Source organism: Pongo pygmaeus, chromosome 8 (assembly GCF_028885625.2).
Source record: "Pongo pygmaeus isolate AG05252 chromosome 8, NHGRI_mPonPyg2-v2.0_pri, whole genome shotgun sequence".
NCBI classification, from domain to species: domain Eukaryota; kingdom Metazoa; phylum Chordata; class Mammalia; order Primates; family Hominidae; genus Pongo; species Pongo pygmaeus.
This window is the reverse complement of record NC_072381.2, coordinates 60,430,345-60,452,689: the sequence shown is the minus strand read 5'-3', so window position 1 is coordinate 60,452,689 and position 22,345 is coordinate 60,430,345. Positions and strand designations below refer to the sequence as shown.

Sequence of the window (22,345 nt, the reverse complement as noted above, 5' to 3'; positions counted from 1 at the left end):
CTCTATGGGGATAAATTAATTGTGGGACAAAGAAGATACTCTAAATCCACATCACTCACTCACTTCCAAACCCCCTCAGATGAGCTTCTTTTAATTTAATTCTTGTCAAGTTCTTTTAATTTAATTTTTGTCAAATACTTGATATCTTGAATGATGAGGAGAGAATTGGAGAGTCTCTGTGTGTGTGTCTCTGTGTGTAGGAAGACAAGTCACATATTCTCACCCTGAGACATAGTTTTCTTTTGCCAGCCAAGAGAAAGGAGCTTCCTGCCCATCAGAGACCCCACCCTTTTTACCCGGCAGGGTGTGCTGTGAGGCACTGCCCAGAGTGTCTTGTGCAACTTGGGGGAAACATTGAAATCACAACCTACAGCTAACAGGAAGTACTGAACCTTACAGAGTTTTGTAGCCCATGCCTAATATTAATATACTCCCTCTCCTAGATCACCTCAAAGTAGTGAATTTTAGCTCTTTTGTCTGCATGTCTGCACCGTGCTTATGTGTTGCCATTTGTTTTCATTGCCATTGTGAAGCCACACTGCCTGTGCTTACATTTCGCCTTCATTACTTGATCATTCAACCTCTCAGTTCTTCTGTTTCCTCATTGACAAAAATGGTCTTGTAAAGACTAAATGGATTATTGTATAGAAAATGTTGGGAAAAGGGCCGGTAGCACCAACACAGCCTGAAGCATGCTCGCTATTATTACTGTTAAGATGACTGTCCAACTTGGAACCCTTACTTCCTGACTCGCTGTTATTGTCTTGGGATTTGCTTTGTCTACCCTCTGGTAGCTGGTAGAATCAGACTGGCCCAATTGATTGTAATAAGTAAGGCCAGAGTGATTAGTCTTTTAGTAAGGACTCAAAAAAAAAAAAACTGAAAAATGTATATGTGCTCTGGAGCACATATATTTTTAGGCTGTGGGTTAGCATCCAGGGGCCCTCTTTTTTCCTTTCTGATTCATGCCTCTGTTAAGAATAGTTGAAGTTGCCAGAAAAGGGATTTTTGTATAAGTAAGAGAGGTGAAATCATGTTAAATTAGGAATCAGAGTCAAGAAAAGATGAGAAGCTTTATTTAGAATGAGGTTTGGGCTGAAAATGACTGTAGATGTTTTTCTTTTTTAATAGTGTGAGAAATACAGCCACAGGTTTGAAATGGAACTATTTAAACGTTTATTTTAGCCTAGTTGAAAAAAGAAGAGAGCCAGTCTCTTCCTAGACCTGAACAATTTATCTTTAGGATGTATAAAGAAAGTGAGAGACTGCATGACCTTGTTTTCTCTGAAATTTTCGCTATCTTGCTTTCTGTCTCTTTTTTGCTTTTTTTGAGGGGGGATAATGTGTATTGTTAATGCTGAAAATAGTAAATGATTTTTTTTCTTTGCAATAGATGTGGAAAGTTAATAAAAAACAGGCATCATACCCTATGCAAGTGTGTTACAGAGTACACCTAGATGAGTGACTCCTGATGAGCCTTTTCTCCATAATTCTGGAATCCCATAGACTGATCATATCTAGATCCAGAGTTGCCTATAGTTGGTCCTTCAAACAGGCTGGCCTGTCCACAGAACATTTACAGACATAGTCTGGCCTCTAGGCAGAGTTCTCAACTGACTGTCCTGCTTAAAGGCAAGTTGTGAATTTCTTTTTAATTTTTATTTTATTGTAAATTGACAACTTATAATTTCATATATTTATGAGGTACAAAGTGATGTTTGATTTATGAATGCAATGTGCAATACTTAAATAAATGTAACAAATATATCAATACAGCAAACACTTATTTTTTGTGGTGAGAACATTTAAAATTATGAAAAGATGAAATATTGAATTATGAAATTATGAAATATACAATACTATATTCTTAACCATATTTACGATGCTGTGCAATAGACCTCAAAACCACTGTAACAACGACAACAATGTATTTCTCCTATCTAACTGAGGTTGAGTTTGGTTCTTGAAATTTGTCTCTCTCTTTCTTTCTCTATTGACTTATCTAGCTCCCTGAATATTTTTACTGATTTCACAAAAAAAGTTATAAAATGATGGAAGGTTTTATCTGCCTTGCTCATTTAATCTTCACAATAGCTATGTTAGATACACATCATTACCCTTATTCTAAAGATAAATAAATGGAGGCATGAAGAATATAAATAAGTTACCCAACTTTATAGACAGAAAGTGTTAAAGTGAGAACTATAGCAGGGTCTTTCTGACCCTGGGGATCTTGTGTTCTTGGCTACTCACTACCTAGAAACCCTAAATAAATTAAGTTCTAAACTTATGAGATTTTTGCCAAATGATACATAGCTGCCGAAAAAGAACCACTTGAATTTGGACAAATATATTCCTGTAAATATACAGGGAGGCTTCTTTATCTTTTGACTTGTTATCAGCTTGACTATCTTATTGACAAGGTGGCACCATGTTGAGAAAGAGTGAAAATAAAGTTTTATGTGTTACAGTATTTCTAAAATTTGGAATGACGTTTCTGAAAACATGAGCACCTCTTGTCCTCCTTTCTGCCATCCTTGAATAGAAATGATGTGGCTGGAAATTCAGGGTAATGGAGAAAGAACCCTGTGCTATTTGTCACGACCTCTACTTCTGTGGTTCCTCCCCTGAAATACAAAGATAATGTTTTAAGGGAATATGACACAGTTACTTCCTAAAATAAATGAAGAATTTTAATGTAAATGAAAGTATTATTTTAAAGAAATATGGATTATGATGGTCTGTTGGATAAATTCAGGAAAAGAACTCTTTGCCTAAAATTACCCAGCCTGTTCAAGATGCAGTGATATATATGGAACAGCTCCTCCACAGAAAGTCCGAGCCGTTTCTTCTCCCAGAAAGTGACCCAGTAAAAATGCTAAATATACACCCAGGTCCTCTCTAACTGTATAGGCAATAATGGAAAGAGATGACTCAGCCTCGTAACGACAGGAGACCCGTGGAAATGGTTTCTTTTACTGGAGTTGGTCTAAATTTCTGTTTTGTTAAAAGTTTTAGGCTATTTAAAATCAATAGTAATATTTAACCTATATTTTATAGAAAAGAAATACATTGTTTCTTTAAAGAAGTTCAGAGATAGCTGACTAATGAGCTTATTAACCCAGGGTTTATAATAGAATGCTGAAATTATACACAGGATAAGATGCATGATACCTCCTTGGCTTTAGTTTTCTTATTTTTTCAGGGAATCACATAATTCAAGTTAGATATTAAATTTGCCTTTATACATTTATTTTTAAAGAAGATGTTTCAGGATATTTCAATTGTACTGTCTACAAAGAATACCTCTGGCATCCAAAATGGAATTTCCTCTTTTGAGGGACCAAATTGCACAGAAAACCAGGATAAGATTCTATCTAGTCATACAAATGCAAGAAGGTTTGCTTGGCATTTCTGTGGACTAACATTGAATTCCATGGAGTCAGTTGCCAAGAGCTGGAGATTCAGGGTCATGGATATGCTTCCCACAGCTCCTTCTCTGCGTACGGGGAGTCTCATTACTGCCTGTCTGTATTCCTGCACATGCCCCCGTACCCATGTTTCTGCCTATTTCTTCTTCATCTTCCCTTTTTTTCATTCACTGAAATAATGGATGCCTTATTTAACTTACTTTGTTTTGAAGCAGTAAGATCAAAATCTGTTCCAGTGTACCTACAGCATCCCCACTGCCATGATGTAATATTTGTTTCCATCATTCCAGTTACTCTACAGACAGTTCCAACTGGTAAATTCTCTGGTGCTTGATGCCTCAGTGAAACTTACCCATCTGCTCTGTCCAGTAAACCCTAGATTCCACCACCACAGTTTAGTCTGGCTGCAGGACATTCTTCCTCTTATACCCTCTTGCTCCTGGTGACATCATAATCATCTTCTAATATTGGTCCTCAATTTCACCCACCTCCCAGAGACTTTCAAAGGAGATGTATGAGAGAGGGATGGGGCATAGACTAAGGGACACATATTGGATCTGCCATTGTACCTGTAAGCAATTGACTTGATCAATGTCTTGGTTTCCTCAGTTTTAAACTTGGAAGAAATAGTCCCTCAAAGAGAGAATTCAGGAATATACCCTACATGAAGTGCTTTCTGCAGAGTAGACAGTAATGAGGGGTCAATTCCTGTTTTCTTCCCAACACTCACTGCTTTCCTCATTAGGGTTGTGTGTCTTCTGGTGGTACTAGAGAACTGAACATTGCATTGTTTGAACTTTAGATGACATATTAGAGTTTTGGGAGATATTGGGGCTTTGTGCTGACTTTTTGGTTTTATTTTATTTTGTTTTGTTTTTGAGACAAGGCCTTGCTCTGTTGCCCAGGCTGGAGTGCAGTGATGAAATCATAGCTCACTGCAGCCTCAACCTTCTGGGCTCAAACGGTCCTCCCACCTCAGCCTCCAGAGTAGCTGGGACTACAGGTACATGCCTGGCTATTTTTAAAATTTTTTTATAGAGATGGTGTCTCACTGTGTTGCACAGACTAGTTTCAAACCCCTGGGCTTAAGCAATCCTCCTGTTTTGGCCTCCCAAAGTGCTAGGATTACAGGCATGAGCCACCATGGCTGTCCTGTGCTTACTTTATGTGACCATTTTATAACAACCCCCCAACCCCAAGCAGGAATATATGTTTTGCTTCTTTCTGTTCCTAGCAGTATGACCTTGAGTAAGTCATTGAGCCTTCTGTAGTTCAGTCTCATCGGTAAAATGAGGCTAACAATAGCACTGACTCTTGAGTTGCTGTGAGGATTATATGAATTCACACACGTATTTAGAATAGTGCCTCACATGGAGTAAGTGCTCTATCCCTTTATGTTTAATAGTAACTGATTTTTTAATTATAAAACCTTGGTCCTCTGTGGTTCTTATACCAAACTTCTTACATGGGTAGGGCACTGATCTTCTTCATAGCAGTCAGAAATCCCATCATTTTAGCCAAGTTAATTTTTTCCCCTTGGCATTTGGTTTGCTGCCAGTGTAGTATTTGCTTTGCCTGCTTTTGCTTATGGCACAGATGCATGAGTTAGCTAGCATGACTCAGGCTGGTTTGTTAGTGTGTTTTTGCTCCATAGTTTGTCTTCACAGATACTTGGTCAAACTTGGCCATTACACAGTCTGATGATAGCTTTGTTTCCTTTATGTTATCATTCTCTCAGTAATGAGGGTTGAATTTGTTTCTCTCTCCTGCCTCAGGTCCTCAGGTGACATTGCACAAGGGCAGCTGCAGCCCATGCCTTGTCCAGGCAATTATATTAGTGTTATTTCTAGACATTGTCTGCCCTGAATACCTGTTAGCTTCCTGATCTTGGCATACTAGTCTGAATGAGATAAAAGGAAACATAATGGTCTCCAGTGTATAGGATTATTTGACTAAACAGGAACTTGCCATGTGTTATGTGTGTCATAATTCTCGTTTTCCATGAGTTCTTTCAACTCTCTTATTAATTTCCTGTGATACAAGCTAATATTTCTGGCTCTACAACCCAACCTCTTTTTACTACATGATGTCCACTGTAATTAACACCTCCTAATCTCTCTTTCTGTCTCTTTTTCAATCCCCAAATCTGCTCTGTGTTACCTGCTCAGATTTCTCTATAAGAGAATAGTTCCTAAGCCAAATATTACTTTGGCAGTGAAAAAAAAAAAACGCATAAGAACACCAAGTGAAAAGCTGGTAAAATGGATTCACGTGGAACTATCTTTAAATCTTGGCACCACAATTTTTACCTTGGGAAATTACAAACTTTGGTCTCCTATGTTATTTTAAGACAGAATAAGTAGCATACCCAGAGTACCTGTTACCTTTAAACATGGCTCAGTAATTGAAAGGCATATTACTAGAAGTATTTGGAGATAATTATAATACTTGGAATATCAACAGATAAAAATACTAGTTGATTTTTCCCCTGAACTTCAGAGACACTCATTTGACCTCCAAAATAGAATGCCTTGTTCTTGATACTCATTTTTTTGTTTAATACATTCAGTGTTCCTGCTGCAGGTGCCAAATGCCAGCCTTGAGTTTCATGCTTTTAAGTAGAGGTATAGAAAACACAAAGCTTATGGAGCCCACCCTTTCTCAGTTTATGTTACTTTCACTGTGAGCACCTGCTTACTGTTTGGCAAACTAGACATAACTGTTCAGCATCTGGCGGATAACCCTGCCGAGGATGGACACTGGCATCCTCCTCCAACACCTCCTTCTGTGTCCCTGGTGTTTGCCCTCAAACAGTCTCCCTGCAAAGGTGGGAGCACCTGAAACTAGGATTGAAGAGTTCCGTTCATCCAAAATTCTGTTCTTTCTTCTGCTGGTGTCATTAGTTTTTGAGGCAAGTCTAAATCAACCAAATATAGAGTCTGGGATTCTAATATGGTAGATCTGAACATTGGCTGAACAATGGAATCATCTGGAAAGCCTTAAAAGGTACAAATGCCTGGTCCTACCCCAGAGCTCTAGAGCATCTGGATCTGTATGACCTGGAAGGCAGCAATTGACATTAGTTTCTTCCTTGTTTTGCTCCCCAAGGTTGCTTGCATTGACAGGGGAAACCAATTTCATTTGACATCTATACTCAGGACTGCCCCACTATTCTCATCCCCTTCAATGAGATGCCTACTAATTAGATGTCAAGAAAAGATCAAATTCTTCCTTCAGACCCTCAATAGCACTATTGCGATGTCATTTCAAGTATTTTATCTATCTACTTCATCACAGTGATCTGCTTTAGATAATAGGTAACTTGTTTTATCTTTGAGATTATATTGGTAGCTTAACTTTCTTGGTTATATCACCTTGAAAGGTGTAGGTTATTGGGAAATTCTGATTAGGATAGCGCTATGGATAATTGGCTTTTGAACTGATGAATCCTGTATTTGGAATCTACCATCTTTGGCAGGTGGCTTGAACTCTTTGGGACTCTACATCCACATCTGTAAAGTGGGATTAATAAGGCTGTTGTAATTATTAACTTACATTGGATCAGATATATTTTGTGAAAATCCACACATAACCCTTGCCTGGAATATATGAAGTTCTCCCAAAATATATACTTTTAACCCCAATGAGTAAGGATAAAAATATTTAACAAGTTTGGCTAACACAGGAACAGAGAACCAAACACCGCATGTTCTCACTCGTAAGTGAGGAGGAACTTTCTGTTCCTACAGGGAGGGGAACGTCACACACCGGGGCCTGTCGGGGGGTGGAGGGCAAGAGGAGGGAGAGCATTAGGACAAATACCTAATGCATGCAGGGCTTAAAACCTAGATGATGGGTTGATGGGTGCAGCAAACCACCATGGCACAGGTATACCTATGTAACAAACCTGCATGTTCTGCACATGTATCCGAGAACTTAAAGTAAAAAGGAAAAATGTTTAACAAGTTTGGATGCCAAATATATGTTTTCTAAGGAAAAAAATACCACAGTTTAATCTATTGCTTTCTTTCAACCTTGTGTCATTCATCACAGACTATTTACTTGACACAGCAAAACATCATATCATCTAATAATGGCCCAATTTTCAGCTTCTCAATAGACCAATCATCATCCCCATTTGACAAGCACATTTTACTCAGAAATGACATCAAAATGCAATATTTTTCTTGTCAAGCTGAACTATGCCATGCCTACTGACTCCTGTATATTCTCAATATTCATTACCCTTTTACTTGGTCTTACCCTTTTGCTGTCAAATCGCCTCATTTTATTTATTTAATAATCTGACAAAGATGAAGGAAATATTACCATGGGCTTATGAGACAATTGAAATGTCCTTCACTGTCATCATTTTCATTTAGATGAAAGAGGCATCCCCTGGTCATGAATTTAATTTAAGCAATGTCTGCATGTTGAATGTTTTTTTGTGCGGCTGTGTCAGTGTGTGTGTTTATGTGTGTGTGTCTTCCAAAAGTAGTTTTCTGAGGTAGACTTTATGTACAGCCCTCAGATTAAGTGATCTTCACCAAACTCTGCTCTTTATTATATTGCAAAGACATTATTTTAAATCATTCAGTCTGTAAACCTGAAATAAAACCTTACCCAATTCTAAGTGGATGTCATTTAATCAACATAAATCATGGCTCTATATATTTAACATGACTTAAATTCTGTTAAAGTTTTTTGAAAAATGATAACTAGCTGGGACATCTCTTGTTAGTAAAGATAAATTCTGAAGATCTTAGACAAGTGTTCTTCAACAAATACCATCAATATGCTGGTTAACCCCAAATGTATATTTTTAGTCTCAACTTCTATTATAAGGCACAGACTCCTATATCAAATTAGTATTGCTTTCTCCAAAATATTGAACTCATACGAGGTATGTCTGTGTGTCTGGGATCATACTCATTATCTTCACTCTCCAGATGGTTCCCCTTCCAATGTCCCCGGCTCACTAGACCATGCTTATATATTCTGAATACTGCCCAGATTTGTGTAATTTTCTTTATCTTCAATGTTGCTAATTCAAGTCAAGGCACCGTCAGGTCTCCCTGGACTTCAGTATGCTCTGTGGAAGAAAAAAGTCATTCTCTCTGTTTAGCAATTAATCTGTTAGATAGCAAGATTATTTTTTCGAAAGGCCTGTAGGGAGAAAGACAATGTGAAAGATCTTAATTGTGGTGACCATGAAATTTATTTTACAAACAAGGACGCTTAAGAGTGAAGGGAGCAACTATTAATAATTATTCCAGGACTATCGCCATAGAAAATATTAGTCCCAGGAAACTGGGGTGTTGGACAGCCAGATCTTAATACTTTTTCACTAGAAAGTGAATTTCACCATTAATGAAGACATAGACTTGAAGAATTAATGTAGAAATGATGGATGCCTTAGATAATAAATCAAATATCACAAGGTTGTTATTACCACTTAGGAAAATAAATTTATTTTTCTTTAACAAATAAATTCTAAAAATACTATTCCCTATAATGTATAATGAGTAACTTTAATTTTTTTCTGCAAACATGTAGAACAAACTTGCAGTAATTATAGGGTTATATTTCATAGAAGCTGCAAAATGAGACATACAGAACAAAAGCTGGGTGGTTATGAAGCCATTCTAGACAATCTTTTGGCCCAGTAGATGTCCTAGTAGATGTTCCCTTAGATCAGCCACAAGTTGGTGATGACAAGGCACAGATAGTATGCAGAGATTTAATTTAAATTATCACTTCAGTCTGACTGCTGCTTTTTATTCTTTATAGTAATTGGCATATAAATATTCCTTGATGCCAGAAAGACTAAAGAATTAATTTCTCCTTTGGCCGCTTCTTTGAACTGGCATTTTAACCTCTCTACACATTCATGTTTCTTCTGTTTAAAGGAAGTGATGACATTTATTCTGCCTACTTCATAGGACTCTAGGAATGTTTAATGGAGTGGTACAGATGTGAGTTCTCTGCAACCTGCGTAAGTTCTGTGCAGATGATTGGTGTTATCATAAGTGCTAGACTACCAGCAGCAAAGGGAGGCCTATTTTGCTGATTCATAAGAGCCCAGGTTGGAGACACAGTTGGCAGTACAGAAGGGTGCCCTAGTTGTAAGCTAGACACAAAGCCTTGCTCACAGTCTTCCTCTGTCACAATGTTATAAAAGTTTCAGTGAAATTTGAGACATGGCATTCTCATGACTATGGTGAGAAAGTTGTTGTTCAATCCTTGAGCAAAAATAAGCCTTTCCTAAAGTCTGCATGCTGTGTCCCTAACACTTAAAGGAGATCCATGGGCCATGCGGCTTCAGCTCCATGCAGAGGGTGGCTGCAGATGCTGCAAGGGCGGCTTAAGTTCTGGACAGTCATCTCTGTTCAATGGAATTTGTAAGGTCAAAAAGTAGACTTAAAACCAAAGTGATGGGGCTAGGGGAGTGGAGAGGAATAGACCCTGCCTATGTGAAGTTAGTAGTGGAGTAGTTCTCTCCTGAAGGTAAACCTAGTTTTCAAATTGCTTTGTTTATTGGTTGGCTTCTCTACCTACATGAAAAGTTTATGCATTTTAAAATGTGGCAAAACAAGTGGAGCATGACTTATGTTTCGTAATGTACAGAGCTGATTTCCTGTGTTCCAGAACAATGTTCAGCCCTTTAGTCTCTTGAGAAGTTTGGACTCTCTCTCTCTTATCCATACCCTCCTGAAACATACACTCCTCTAAAACTCATGGTATCACCAGAAGTGTGATATCAAAGCTTAGTTAATACTTTGGACACGGATATTTGGCTAACTTCCTTTTAAATATGCACAGTAGACCTGGGTGGAAGGGTGCCACCCTTTCCTTCTTCCCAGCTGGTGCCAGGACAGGTGGCATCAGCCTATCCTAGCCACCTGTCTTCAGACACCCCAGTCTGCCCCAGGGTGGACTCCTTAGCCCACACTCTCAGAACAGCCACTGATCTTGACAATGCAGAATGCAAGCATTTCAGAGACATAGTGGGGCATCCCCACCCTGCTGGGACCTTCCTCTCTCCCACCCTCTTCAGTGTTTGGAGGCTCAACTCCATAGGAAAGAAAAAGGAGAGCCACTCTGTTTCCTTTATCATAGGAAATTTAACTACCTCATTTTCAAATCATGGAGTGGTTTAGTTTGGAAAAGCCTCAAAGATCACTTAAGGTACTGAAAATTTACAAATGGGAAAATTGAAGCCCATAAATAGAAATATCTTGGCTAAGATCACGATGTTAATTAATGACTGAGTTGGACTTGTGTTCAGGTCTGCTGTCTAGTCATTGGCCTTCCTTCTACCCATCGTGATTCCAATGGAAGATAAAATGTGTGCTGGGACACATTTTATCTTATCTAGGTTCGGACAATCATCTTTATTAATAATGCACCATCATTTAAGAGTATGTGCATAATGGCATTGTATTTATTTTCTTTATTGATCATTATTAATATTTCAGTGCTATTTCATTTTTCTAAAGACTGTCATAAATGGCTAGGCATGTTTTAGAGATCTCACCTTAAAATTGTTTTTAAAAACTCAAATTGTGACATGAATATGGAAGAGATACTTTTCAGCAGTTGCTAGAAAATGACATATGCATCCCTTATATTAAAACTCTTTCTTTCTGTACGCCTTCCCAGTGAGTGCCTCCTGTACTCCAGAGAAAACCATTTAGAGGTTAGATTATGATAAGGAAATGTCTTTTGCATTTGTTGTGGAATCAATAAAGGATTTATATCTTCAATGCTGCATTGAACAAATTTACAGAGAACATTAAATATTCTTTACCTTGACATTTCTGATACCCATGATTTTGATAACCTTTGAGTCATGGATTGTTGATTACAAGTGCCTTATATGCCTCTGACTCAAAATATGATAAGAACTCAAATCAGAAGCATTTTTAAAAGCTTGTTTAAATTTCTGGGTTTTTTTTTTGTTCACTTCAATTCTTTAAGGAATCTGAATAAACAGATTAGCTTTTCCACTTTGAGTTTACAGTTAGGGACTGGAACATTTCAGCCAATAGTAACCATATTGATGATAAAAGCACACTTAGTGTATGCTGTCATCTTAATTTGCTTGAGGTTTCGGTACTCTAAATCTTTGGAGGTGGAGTCTCACTCTGTCATCCAGGCTGGAGTGCAGTGATGTGATCTCGGCTCACTGCAACCTCGCCTCTCGGGTTCAAGTGATTCTCCTGTCTCAGCCTCTCAAGTAGCTGTGATTACAGGTGCCTGCCACCACGCCCAGCTAATTTTTCTATTTTTAGGGGAGATGGGGTTTTGCCATTTTGGCCAGGCTGGTCTCAAACTCCTGACCTCAGGTGACCCTTGGCCTCCCAAAGTGCTGGGATTACAGGCGTAAACCACCATGCCAGGACAGTACTCTAAATTTTTAACATAATGTTCTCAATGCACAGTATTCCTGTAAAAACCACAATACTACATTGTCAGAGGGCACAGTTCACATTCAGTTTCCAGTGATATATCTGATTTTTATTATATGCATGGTTAATTTAAAGTTAGTCTTAGAACTCCTTTCATTCTGATTTCCTTATCTCCTCTGTGGATTTCCTTGTTTTAATTTTTATGGGTACATAGTAGGTGTATGTATGTATGGGGACATGAGATATTTTGATACAGGTGTGCAATGCAAAATAATCACATTAGGGTAAATGAGATAGCTATCACCTAAAGCATTTATTATTTCTTTGTGTTACAAACATTCCAATTATACTCTTTCAGTTATTTTTATATATTTTTGAGATGGAGTCTCACTGTTTTGCCCAGGCTGGAGTGTAGTGGTGCAGTCATGGCTCACTGCAACCTCCACCTTCCAGATTCAAGTGATTCTCCTGGCTCAGCCTCTCGACAGGCATGCTCCACCATGTGTGGCTAATTTTTGTATTTTTAATAGAGACGGGATTTCATCATGTTGGTCAGGCTGGTCTCGAACTCCTGACCTCAAGTGATCCACCCACCTCTGCCTCCCAAAGTGCTGGGATTACAGGTGTGAGCCCCCACACCTGTCCTAGTTATTTTTAAATGTATAATAAATTACCATTGACTGTAATCACCCTGTTCTGCTATCAAATACTAGATCTTATTCATTCTAACTATATTTTTGTGACCATTAACCATCCCCACTTTCCCTACCGACTGACCATCACTACACTTCCCAGCCTCTAGTAACCATCATTCTACTCTCTATCTCCATGCATGCAATTGTTTAAGTTATAGCTTCCACAAATGAGTGAGAACATGCAAAATCTGTCTTTTTGTGCTCCACTGTGCATATGTATCATATTTTCTTCTTTTTTTTTGCTTCTCCACTCATATTCTTTTATCCTATCAATTTTTTAGACTATATGTATGTATCACTTTTTCTTTCTTTTTTATATATATGTATTTTTATTATACTTTAAGTTCTAGGGTACATGTGCACAATGTGCAGGTTTGTTACATATGTATACATGTGCCTTATTTGTGTGCTGCACCCATTAACTTGTCATTTTCATTAGGTATATCTCCTAATGCTATCCCTCCCCCCTCCCCCACCCCACAACAGGCCCTGGTGTGTGATGTTCCCCTTCCTGTGTCCAGGTTCATCTGTTGATGGAAACAGGTTGCTTCTAAATCTTGGCTATTGTGAATAGTGCTACAATAAACATGGGTGTGTGGATATCTCTTTCATATACTGATTTCATTTTTGGGGGGTATATACCTAGCAGTGGGATTGGTGGATTATATGGTAGTTCCATTTTTGGTTTCTTGAGGAACCTCTGTATTGTTCTCTATAGTTGTTGTACTGATTTGCATTCCCACCACTAAGTACGAGGGTTCCCTTTTCTCCACGTTCTCGCCAGCATTTGTTATTGCCTGTCTTTGGATAAAAGCCATTTTAACTGGGGTGAGATGATATCTCATTGTAGTTTTGATTTGCATTTCTCTGGTGATCAGTGTTGTTAAGCACCTTTTCATCTGCCTGTTTGCCATTCATGTGTCTTTTTTTGAGAAATTTCTATTCAGATATTTTGCCCATTTAAAAATCAGATTACTAGATTTTTTTCCTATGGAGTTGTTTGAGCTCCTTATGTATTCTGGTTATTAATCCCTTGCCACATGGATAATTTGCAAATATTTCCTTCCATTCTGTGGGTTGTCAATTCACTTTGTTGATTGTTTTCTTTGCAGTTAGATGCTTTTTAATTTGATGTGATCTTCTTTGTCTATTTTTGGTTTGGTTGCCTGTGCTTGTGGTGTATTACTCAAGCAATATTTACTCTGACAAATATCCTAGAGAGTATCCCCAATGTTCTCTTTTAGTATTTTCATTGTTTGAGTTCTTAGATTTAAGTATCTAATCCATTTTGATTTGATTTCTGTATATGGCAAGAGATAGGGGTCTAATTTCATTGTTCTGATATGGATATCCAGTTTTCCCAGCACTATTTAAAGAGACTACCCTTTCCCCAATGTATGTTCTTAGCATGTTTGTTGAAAATTAGTTCACTGTAGGTGTATGGATTTATTTCTGGGTTCTCTATTCTGTTCCATTAGTCTATATGTCTGTTTTTATGTATCTGTGCTGTTTGGGTTACAATAGCTCTGTAATATACTTTGAGGTCAAGTAATGTGATTCCTCCAGTTTTGTTCTTTTTGCCCAGGTTGGCTTTGGGTATTCTGGGTCTTTTGTGGTTTCCTATCAAATTTAGGATTATTTTTTCTATTTCTGTGAAGAATGTTATTGATATTATGATAGGTATTGTATCAAATCTGTAGATTGCTTTGGGTAGTTTGGCATTTTAACAATACTGATTCTTGCAATCCATGAACATGAAATATCTTTATTTTTTGTTTTCTCTGTAATTTCTTGCATCAATGTTGTATAGTTTTCATTGTAGATAACTTTCATTTCTTTGGTTAAGTTTATTCCTAGGTATTTAATTTTATTTGTAGCTATTGTAAATGAGATTACTTCTTTATTTCTTTTTCAGATTGTTTGCTGTTGGCATATAGAAGTGCTATTGATGTGTGTATGTTGATTTTATGTTCTCCAACTTTGCTCAGTTTGTTTATCAGTAGTAATAGTTTTTTTGATGCAGTCTTCAGACATTTCCAAATGTAAGATTATATCATCTGCAAGCAAGGATAATTTGATCTCTTCCTTTCCAAATTGGTTGCCATTTATTTCTTTCTCTTGTCTGAGTGCTCTACCTAGAGTTTTCAGTACTATGTTGAATAACGGTGGAGAAAGTGCGCATTCTTGTCTTGTACCAGCTCTTAGAGGTAAGACTTTCAGTTGTTCCCTGTTTAGTATGATACTAGCTGTGGGTCAGTCGTATATGACTTTTATTATGTTGAGATATGTTTCTTCCATACCCAGTTTTATAAGTATTTTTATTATGAAGGGATATTAAATTTTAACAAAGCATTTTCAATATCAATGGAAATAATCATATGGTTTTTGTTCCTCATTCTGTTAATATGATGTTATCGTGTTGATTGATTTGCATATGTTGAACCATCTTTGCATCCCTGGAATAAATCCCAGGTGGTCATGATGAATGATTGTTTTAATATGTTATTAAATGCAGTTTGCTAATATTTTGTTGAGGATTTTTGCATCAATGTTCATCAGGGATATTGGCTTATAGTTTGCTTTTATATATATATCTCTTTGTCTGGTTTTGTTATCAGGGTAATACTGGCCTAATAGAAGTTTGGAAGTATTTCCTCCTCCTCCTCTAATTTTTGGAATAGTTTGAGTAGGATTGGTATTAGTTCTTCATTAAATATTTGGTAAAATTCAGCAGTGAAGCCATCTGGTCTTGGACCTTTCTTTGCTGCGATACTTTTTATTACAGCTTTGATCTCATGACTTGTTATTGGTCTATTCAGGTTTTGGATTTCTTCAGGTTTCAATCTTGGTAGGTTGTATGTATCTAGGAATTTATCCTTTTCTTGTAGGTTTTTCAATTTATTGACATATATTTGCTCATATTAATCTCTAATTATTCTTTGAATTTCTTCAATATAAATTATGACATATATTTTTCAATCTCTGATTTATTTGGATCTTCTCTTTTAGTAGTTAGTTTAGCTAAAGTTTTGTTGATTTTGTTTATCTTTACAAAAAATCAACTTCATTTTGTTGATTTTTTGTATTTTTTATTTCAATTTTAATTATTTCTGCTATATTCTTTATTGTTTCTTCTACTAATTTTAGATTTTGTTTGTTCTTGCTTTTCTATTTCTTTAAAATGCATCATTAGGTTGTTTATTAGAAATTTTTCTACTTTTTTGATGTAGGCTCTTATTGCTATAAACTTTTCTCTTAGCACTGCTTTTGCTGTACCTCATATTTTTTTAACATTGTTAATTATTTTGAAAAACTTTTATTTTAGGTTTAGGGATATATGTGAAGATTTGTTACATATATAAACTCATGATACAGGGGTTGTTGTACAGATTATTTCATCACCCAGGAATTAAGTCCCATACCCAATAGTTATATTTTCTGTTCGTCTCCCTCCTGCCACCCTGCACCCTCAAATAGACCCCAGTGCCTGTTGTTTCCTTCTTTGTATTCATAAGTTCTCTTCATTTAGCTCCCACTTATAAGTGAGAACATGTGGTATTTGGTATTCTGCTTCTGCATTAGTTTACTGAGGACAGTAGCCTCCAGCTCCATCCATGTTCTCACCAAAGACGTAATCTCTTTCTTTTTTATGGCTGCATAGTATTCCATGGTGTATATGTACCACGTTTTCTTTATATAGTCTATCATCAATGGGCAGTTAGGTTGATTCCATGTCTTTGCTGTTGTGAATAGTGCTGCAATGAACATTCACATGCATGTGTCTTTATAGTAGAATGATGTATATTTCTCTGGGTGGTGTATACCCGGTAATGGGATTGCTGGATGGAATGGAAGTTCTGCTTTTAGCTCTTTGAGGAATTGCCATACTGCCTTCCACAATGGTTGAACTAATGTACGCTTCCATCAAGAGTGTATATGTATTCCCTTTTCTCTGCAACCTCATCAGCATATGTTATTTTTTGGCTTTTAAATAATGGCCATTCTGACTGGTGTGGGATGGTATCTCATTGTGATTTTGATTTGCATCTCTAATGATCACTGATATTGTGCTTTTTTCATATGCTTGTTGGCTGCATGTATGTCTTCTTTTGAGGAAGTGTCTGTTCATGTCCTTTGCCCACTTTTTGATGGGGTTGTTTGTTTTTCTCTTGTAAATTTAAATTCTTTATAGGTGCTGGATAATAGACCTTTGTCACATGCATAGTTTGCAAAAATTTACTCCCATTCTGTAAGTTGTCTGTTTACTCTGTTGAAAGTTTCTTTTCCTGTGCAGACGCTCTTAAGTTAACTAGATCCTTCTTGTCAATTTTTGCTTTCTTAGCGATTTCTTTTGGTGTCTGTCATGAAATTTTTGCTCTTTCCTGTGTCTAGGATGGTAATGACTAGGTGGTCTTCCAAGGTTTTTATAGTTTGGAGGTTTATGTTTACATCTTTAATCCATCTTGAATTGATTTTGGTATATCGTATAAGGAAAGAGTCCAGCTTCAGTCTTCTGCTTATGGCTGACCAGTTATCCCAGCATCATTTATTGAATAGGGAGTCTTTTCCTCATTGCTTGTTTTTGTCAGCTTTGTTGAATATCAGGTAGTCATAAATGTGTTGCCTTATTTCTGGACTCTCTGTTCTGTTCTATTGGTCTGTGTGCCTGTTTTTGCATCAGTATTATGCTATTTTGGTAATTGTAGCCCTGTAGAATAGTTTGAAGGTGGGCAACACGATGCCTCCAGCTTTGTTCTTTTTGCTTAGGATTGCCTTGGCTATTTGGGCTCTTTTTTGGTTCCGTATGAATTTTAAATTTCATATAAAATTTAAATTTAAATTTATGTTCATCTAAAATTTAAATTTAAATTTATATAAAAATTTCAGCCAGGCATGGTGGCTCATGCCTGTAATCCCAGTACTTTGGGAGGCTGAGGCAGGCAGATCACCTGAGATCAGGAGTTCAAGACCAGCCTAGCCAACATGGTGAAACCTCATCTCTACTAAAAAATACCACAAAATTAGCCAGGCGTGGTGGCACATGCCTGTAGTCTCAGCTACTCAGGAGGCTGAGGCAGGAGAATCATTTGAACCTGGGAGGTGGAGGTTGCAGTGAACCAAGACCACACCACTGCACTCCAACCAGGGTGAGAGAATGAGACTGCCTCTCAAAAAAAAAAAAAAATTCCATATGAAATTAAAAATTTTAAAATCTTTCCTGGATTATAGAGTTTCCACTGAGGATTCTGCTGCCACATATTCTAAAGCTTCATTATAATTATTTATTTCTTTCTCCTGCTGCTTTTAGGATCCTTTTTTATCCTTCATCTTTGGTAGTTTGATTGTTAAATGTCTTGAGGTAGGCTTCTTTAGGCTAAATCTGCTTGGCATGCTATAACTTTCTTTAATTGACTACTGATACCTTTCTGTAGATTTTGAAAGCTCTCTGTTATTATCCCTTTAAATAAACTTTCTACCCCCCATTTCTCTCTCTACTTCCTTTTTAAGGCAAATAACTCTTGGATGTGCCCCTTTGCGACTATTTTCTAGATTTGGTAGATGTGCTTCATTCTTTTTGCTTTTGTTTTCTCTGACTTTGTATTTCATAATAGCCTGTCTTCAAGCTCACTAATTCTGTCATCTCCTTGCCCTATTCTGCTTTTGAGAGACTCTGATGCGTTCTTGAATATGTCAGTTGAATTTTTCAGCCTTAGAATTTCTTCTTGATTTTTAAAAATGATTTCAGTCTTTTTGTTAAATTTATCTGATAGGATTCTGAATTCCTTCTTTGTATTTTCTTGAATTTTGTCAAGCTTCTTTAAAACAGCAATTTGGAATTCTCTGTCTGAAATGTCACATATCTCTGTCACTCTGGGATTGGCCACTGATGCCTTATTTGGTTTGTTTGGTGAAGTCATCTTTCCTGAATGGTCTTGATGCTTGAGGATATTAGTCAATATCTGGGCATTGAAGAGTTGGGTATTTTTTGTAGTCTTTGCAGCCTAGGCTTGTTTGTACCCATTCTTCTAGGAAAGGCTTTTCATGTATTCAAATGGAATAGAGTGCTATGATCTAATTTTTTTTGTCACTGCAACCTTATCAGCATTAGTAACGCTGACTTGCAGATTCATAGAGGTAGTGCCTTGGTGGTCTTTGGTTAAACCTGAGAGAATTCTCTGGATTACCAGGCAGATGTTCTTGTTTTCTTCTCTTACTTTCCCTCAAACAAATGAGGTCATTCTCCTCTGTGCTGAGCTGCCTTCAGCTGAGGGAGGTGCTACCACCATTAGAACTGCTCTGGTTCAGACTTAAAGCCAGCATAGCACTGGGTCTCTCTCAAGGCCCACAGCAACCATTGCCTGGCTCCCACCTATGTTCATTCAAGGCCCAAGGGCTCTTCATTCAGCATGTGGAAATCCAGCCAGGCTTGTGTCCTTCTCTTTATTGATGTGAGCTCCCTTCGGCCCAGGGAGTGTCCAGAAATGCCATGGACAAGCCATGGCCTGGAGTCAGAAACATTAGGAATCTACTTGGTGCTCCATTTTACTGCAGTTGAGCTGGTAGTGAAGCCACAATACAATGTTTTCTCTACTCCTCTCTTTCCTCAAGTAGGAGTCTCTCCCTGTGTCCACCATAGTTGTCAATGTTCTGGGTTACACCAGAAGCCAGTATGCAGGTCTCACCCAACTCCCATGGCAAGTACTGCCTAGCTATCTCTGATGTTTATTCAGGACCCAAGGACTCTTTATTCAGCAGAACTTGGGTTCTGACCACTGGGATGGATGACTCCCCTCTGGCTAGGGCTGGTATAAATGCTCCCTCCATGAGTTCAGGCTGAATTCTGCCATGTTGCTTTCCACTCTGACAGACAGCACCAGGTTCTAATGCAAAGTCTCACAGTCAGTCACTGTACTCTTTCAAACACATAGATTCTTCACACCACATGGCTGCTGCTGGGAGATGTGAGAGGGGTGACATAGGCTTCAAGACTGTCTTTCCTACCCTTTTCAGTACCTCTTTCCTTAATATGATGTCAAAACCAGGTACTGTGATTACTCACCTGATTTTGTTTTTTCTGGAGGTGCTTTCTGTGTGGATAGTTTTTCAATTTGATGTTCTTGTGGGGGAAACAAATGTTGGAGGGTTCTGTTTGGTCATCTTGTTCCCCCTCCCTAAGCTCCTCTGTAGATTTTGAATACCAATCCTCACGAGCTTGTTACACATCAGTAAGTAAGAGGTGTAGAAGAAAGGAAATAGCAGAAAAGACATTTGAGATTCTCAGTCAGGATTGGGCTTTTAGAACCAACTCTCTGCTCTGAGCCTTTATGTTGTGAGACAATAAAAATGTAATATTTAAATTCATGCTAAGCCCGAGTGCCAGAATATTAACTAAATGCAGGTAATGTAATCTTCCTTCCATGTTACTATTATTTTAACTGATCTTAAACATAAATGGAAACACAACTCCAGCTAGCACATTTCCTATATTTAAGCTACCCCATCATGAAAAAATAAATAGGTTCATATAGGAATTGGTAAAGTTCCACAGCTTGAGGCAGAAATTACTGTTTGGTAGCCTATCTGATCAATTATTTAGACACATTCATAAGCAGATCAGATTATTGATCCATAGAACTAATTGATCCAAGAAAATGGCATTTAGTGAAATTGAAATATCAGAATTTATGTCCTGTCTCAGAATCACCGGGCCAAAAAACATAACCCAGGCTTTAGTATTAAAGATTGGAGCAGCAAGAATTTGTTATGCATCCACTCTATGCCTGAGGCTCTGCTGAGCACTGTAGACACAGGCAGAGTCATATACTACAGACAGAATGTTAAGGGTTTATAATCCAGGGGGTTTAAGTTAAATACCCCAGAATCTATTTCACTCTAAAACTGAATGCTAACATGCCCTTAGTGCTTTTTTCATGTAACTCAGAATGATCCTTGTCCTTAACTTGGGTAAGTCCGAAGTTTGACATTCAGGCTACTGGCATTTTCTCATCACTTTACAAAACATAAAGAAGTTAAACAAAGAGAGTAATCAGATTTCTGCTTTTTGTTTCTCAAAGTTCAATTTTCATTGTCCTCTATAGCTGAAGATAGACAGTTTTCTAAGTTGTGAGAAACAAATCCTATTTATCTATGATTTTCCTTAATTCAAATACATCTGTTTTTAGTTAAAAAAAAGTGTATATGTGTGAGTGTGTGTGTTTTGTCTTGCTCTTTCACTTATCCCTTCTTCTTGTCCCCAGCCCTCTGCACCAGACTTATTTGAAAACATTTTTCCGGGGGGAAAAATATTTCTTTAAAAAAGTACAAAATGCCCAAAGGTAGGATACATTTAATATGAAAGAAATAATTATTATCCAACTTAAATACCTAATTTCCAAGTTGGCTTACTATATTGGCCCACATAGAGAGAGATACCTCTTCTGGGTAAAGCAAACAAGACCATTTGATACTATCTTCTTGGCTTCTAATCATCCTCTTTCTAGAGTGATACTACTGACAGTGGGATATTATACATATGAAGTGTATTAGTCAGGATTTTCTAGAGGGACAGAACTAATAGGATACATGTATATATGAAAGGGAGTTTATTAAGGAGAATTGACTCACACGATCACAAGGTAAAGTCTCATGATAGGCCATCTGCAAGTTGAGGAGCAAGGAAGTCAGTGATGGATCAGCGTGAGTACCAAAACCTCAAAAGTAAGGAAGCCAACAGTGCAGCCTTCAGTCTGTGGCCCAAGAGCCCCTGGGAAACCACTGGTGTAAGTTCAAGAGTCCAAAAGCTGAAGGACTTGGAGTCTAATGTTCAAGGGCAGGAAGCATCCAGCTTGGGAGACAGATGAAGACCAGAAGACTCAGCAAGTCTGCTCTTCCATCTTCTTCTGCTTGCTTTATTCTAGCCATGTGTGGGCAGCTAATTAGATTGTGCTCACCCAGCTTGAGGGTGGGTCTGTCTCCCTCTGTCCACTGACTCAAATGTTAATCTCCTTTGGCAGCACCCTCAAAGACATATCCAGGAACAATACTTTGCATCTTTCAATCCAATCAAGTTGACACTCAACGTTAACCATCACATAAAGTATGTTTGTAAATAAAAATGAACTCTGTATCATGAAAATCCAAGGTGAAATGGACATTTACTTTTCTGGCAAGTCTGGGTGTTTTCTGCTTGGAAAGCAATGGCAGTAGGTTGCATATACAGCCTCTAACAAGCAAGCTCCTGAAATATGATTTCTCATTGAGCAAAATGGTTATTCCACACATAACTGCAGTTTCAGCAGTGCCTTTTGTTTCTGGTTATTAATTTGTATTTAAGTTGTGCCAAAGTCATTAATTTACAGAGCCAACATGGAAAACGTAAGGCAGTTAACTTTATAAATGACACCATCATGGTTCAGTATATTTGTGCTTAATGACATTATACCACATGAAAGATTCTAATTTCCTTATACTTGATGTAACTGGTGGTATTAGAATGCTAAGACTGTGGTAGTGTTTGTTGCTTTAATTGTACTGAACTGACTAGATACAAGTAGCCCGTTAAGTCCTCATTGTCCAATCTGAAAACTACGTTATTGTTAATTTTTTTCTTTTGGAAGCATCAAGCTTTCTCAATATTGTGACACTTACACTATTGTTGAAGTCTTTAAGGAGAGAATAAATATGCTAATAACATTCTAGAAGCAACTAACTCTAAGCAAAAGTGAATAGTACAGCACTATCAAGATGTACACTTTTTTCCCTGGAAAATTATCTCCATCAGGTAATGGGAAAGCACTGCTCTCCAAAA

General features: G+C 37.5%; 1 protein-coding gene across 9 annotated transcripts in view; it reads left to right on the top strand.

The window, feature by feature from the left end:
* NRG3 (neuregulin 3) overlaps window positions 1-22,345 on the top strand; it is a 1,100,020-nt gene that overhangs the window by 235,490 nt on the left and 842,185 nt on the right. The window lies entirely within an intron of this gene.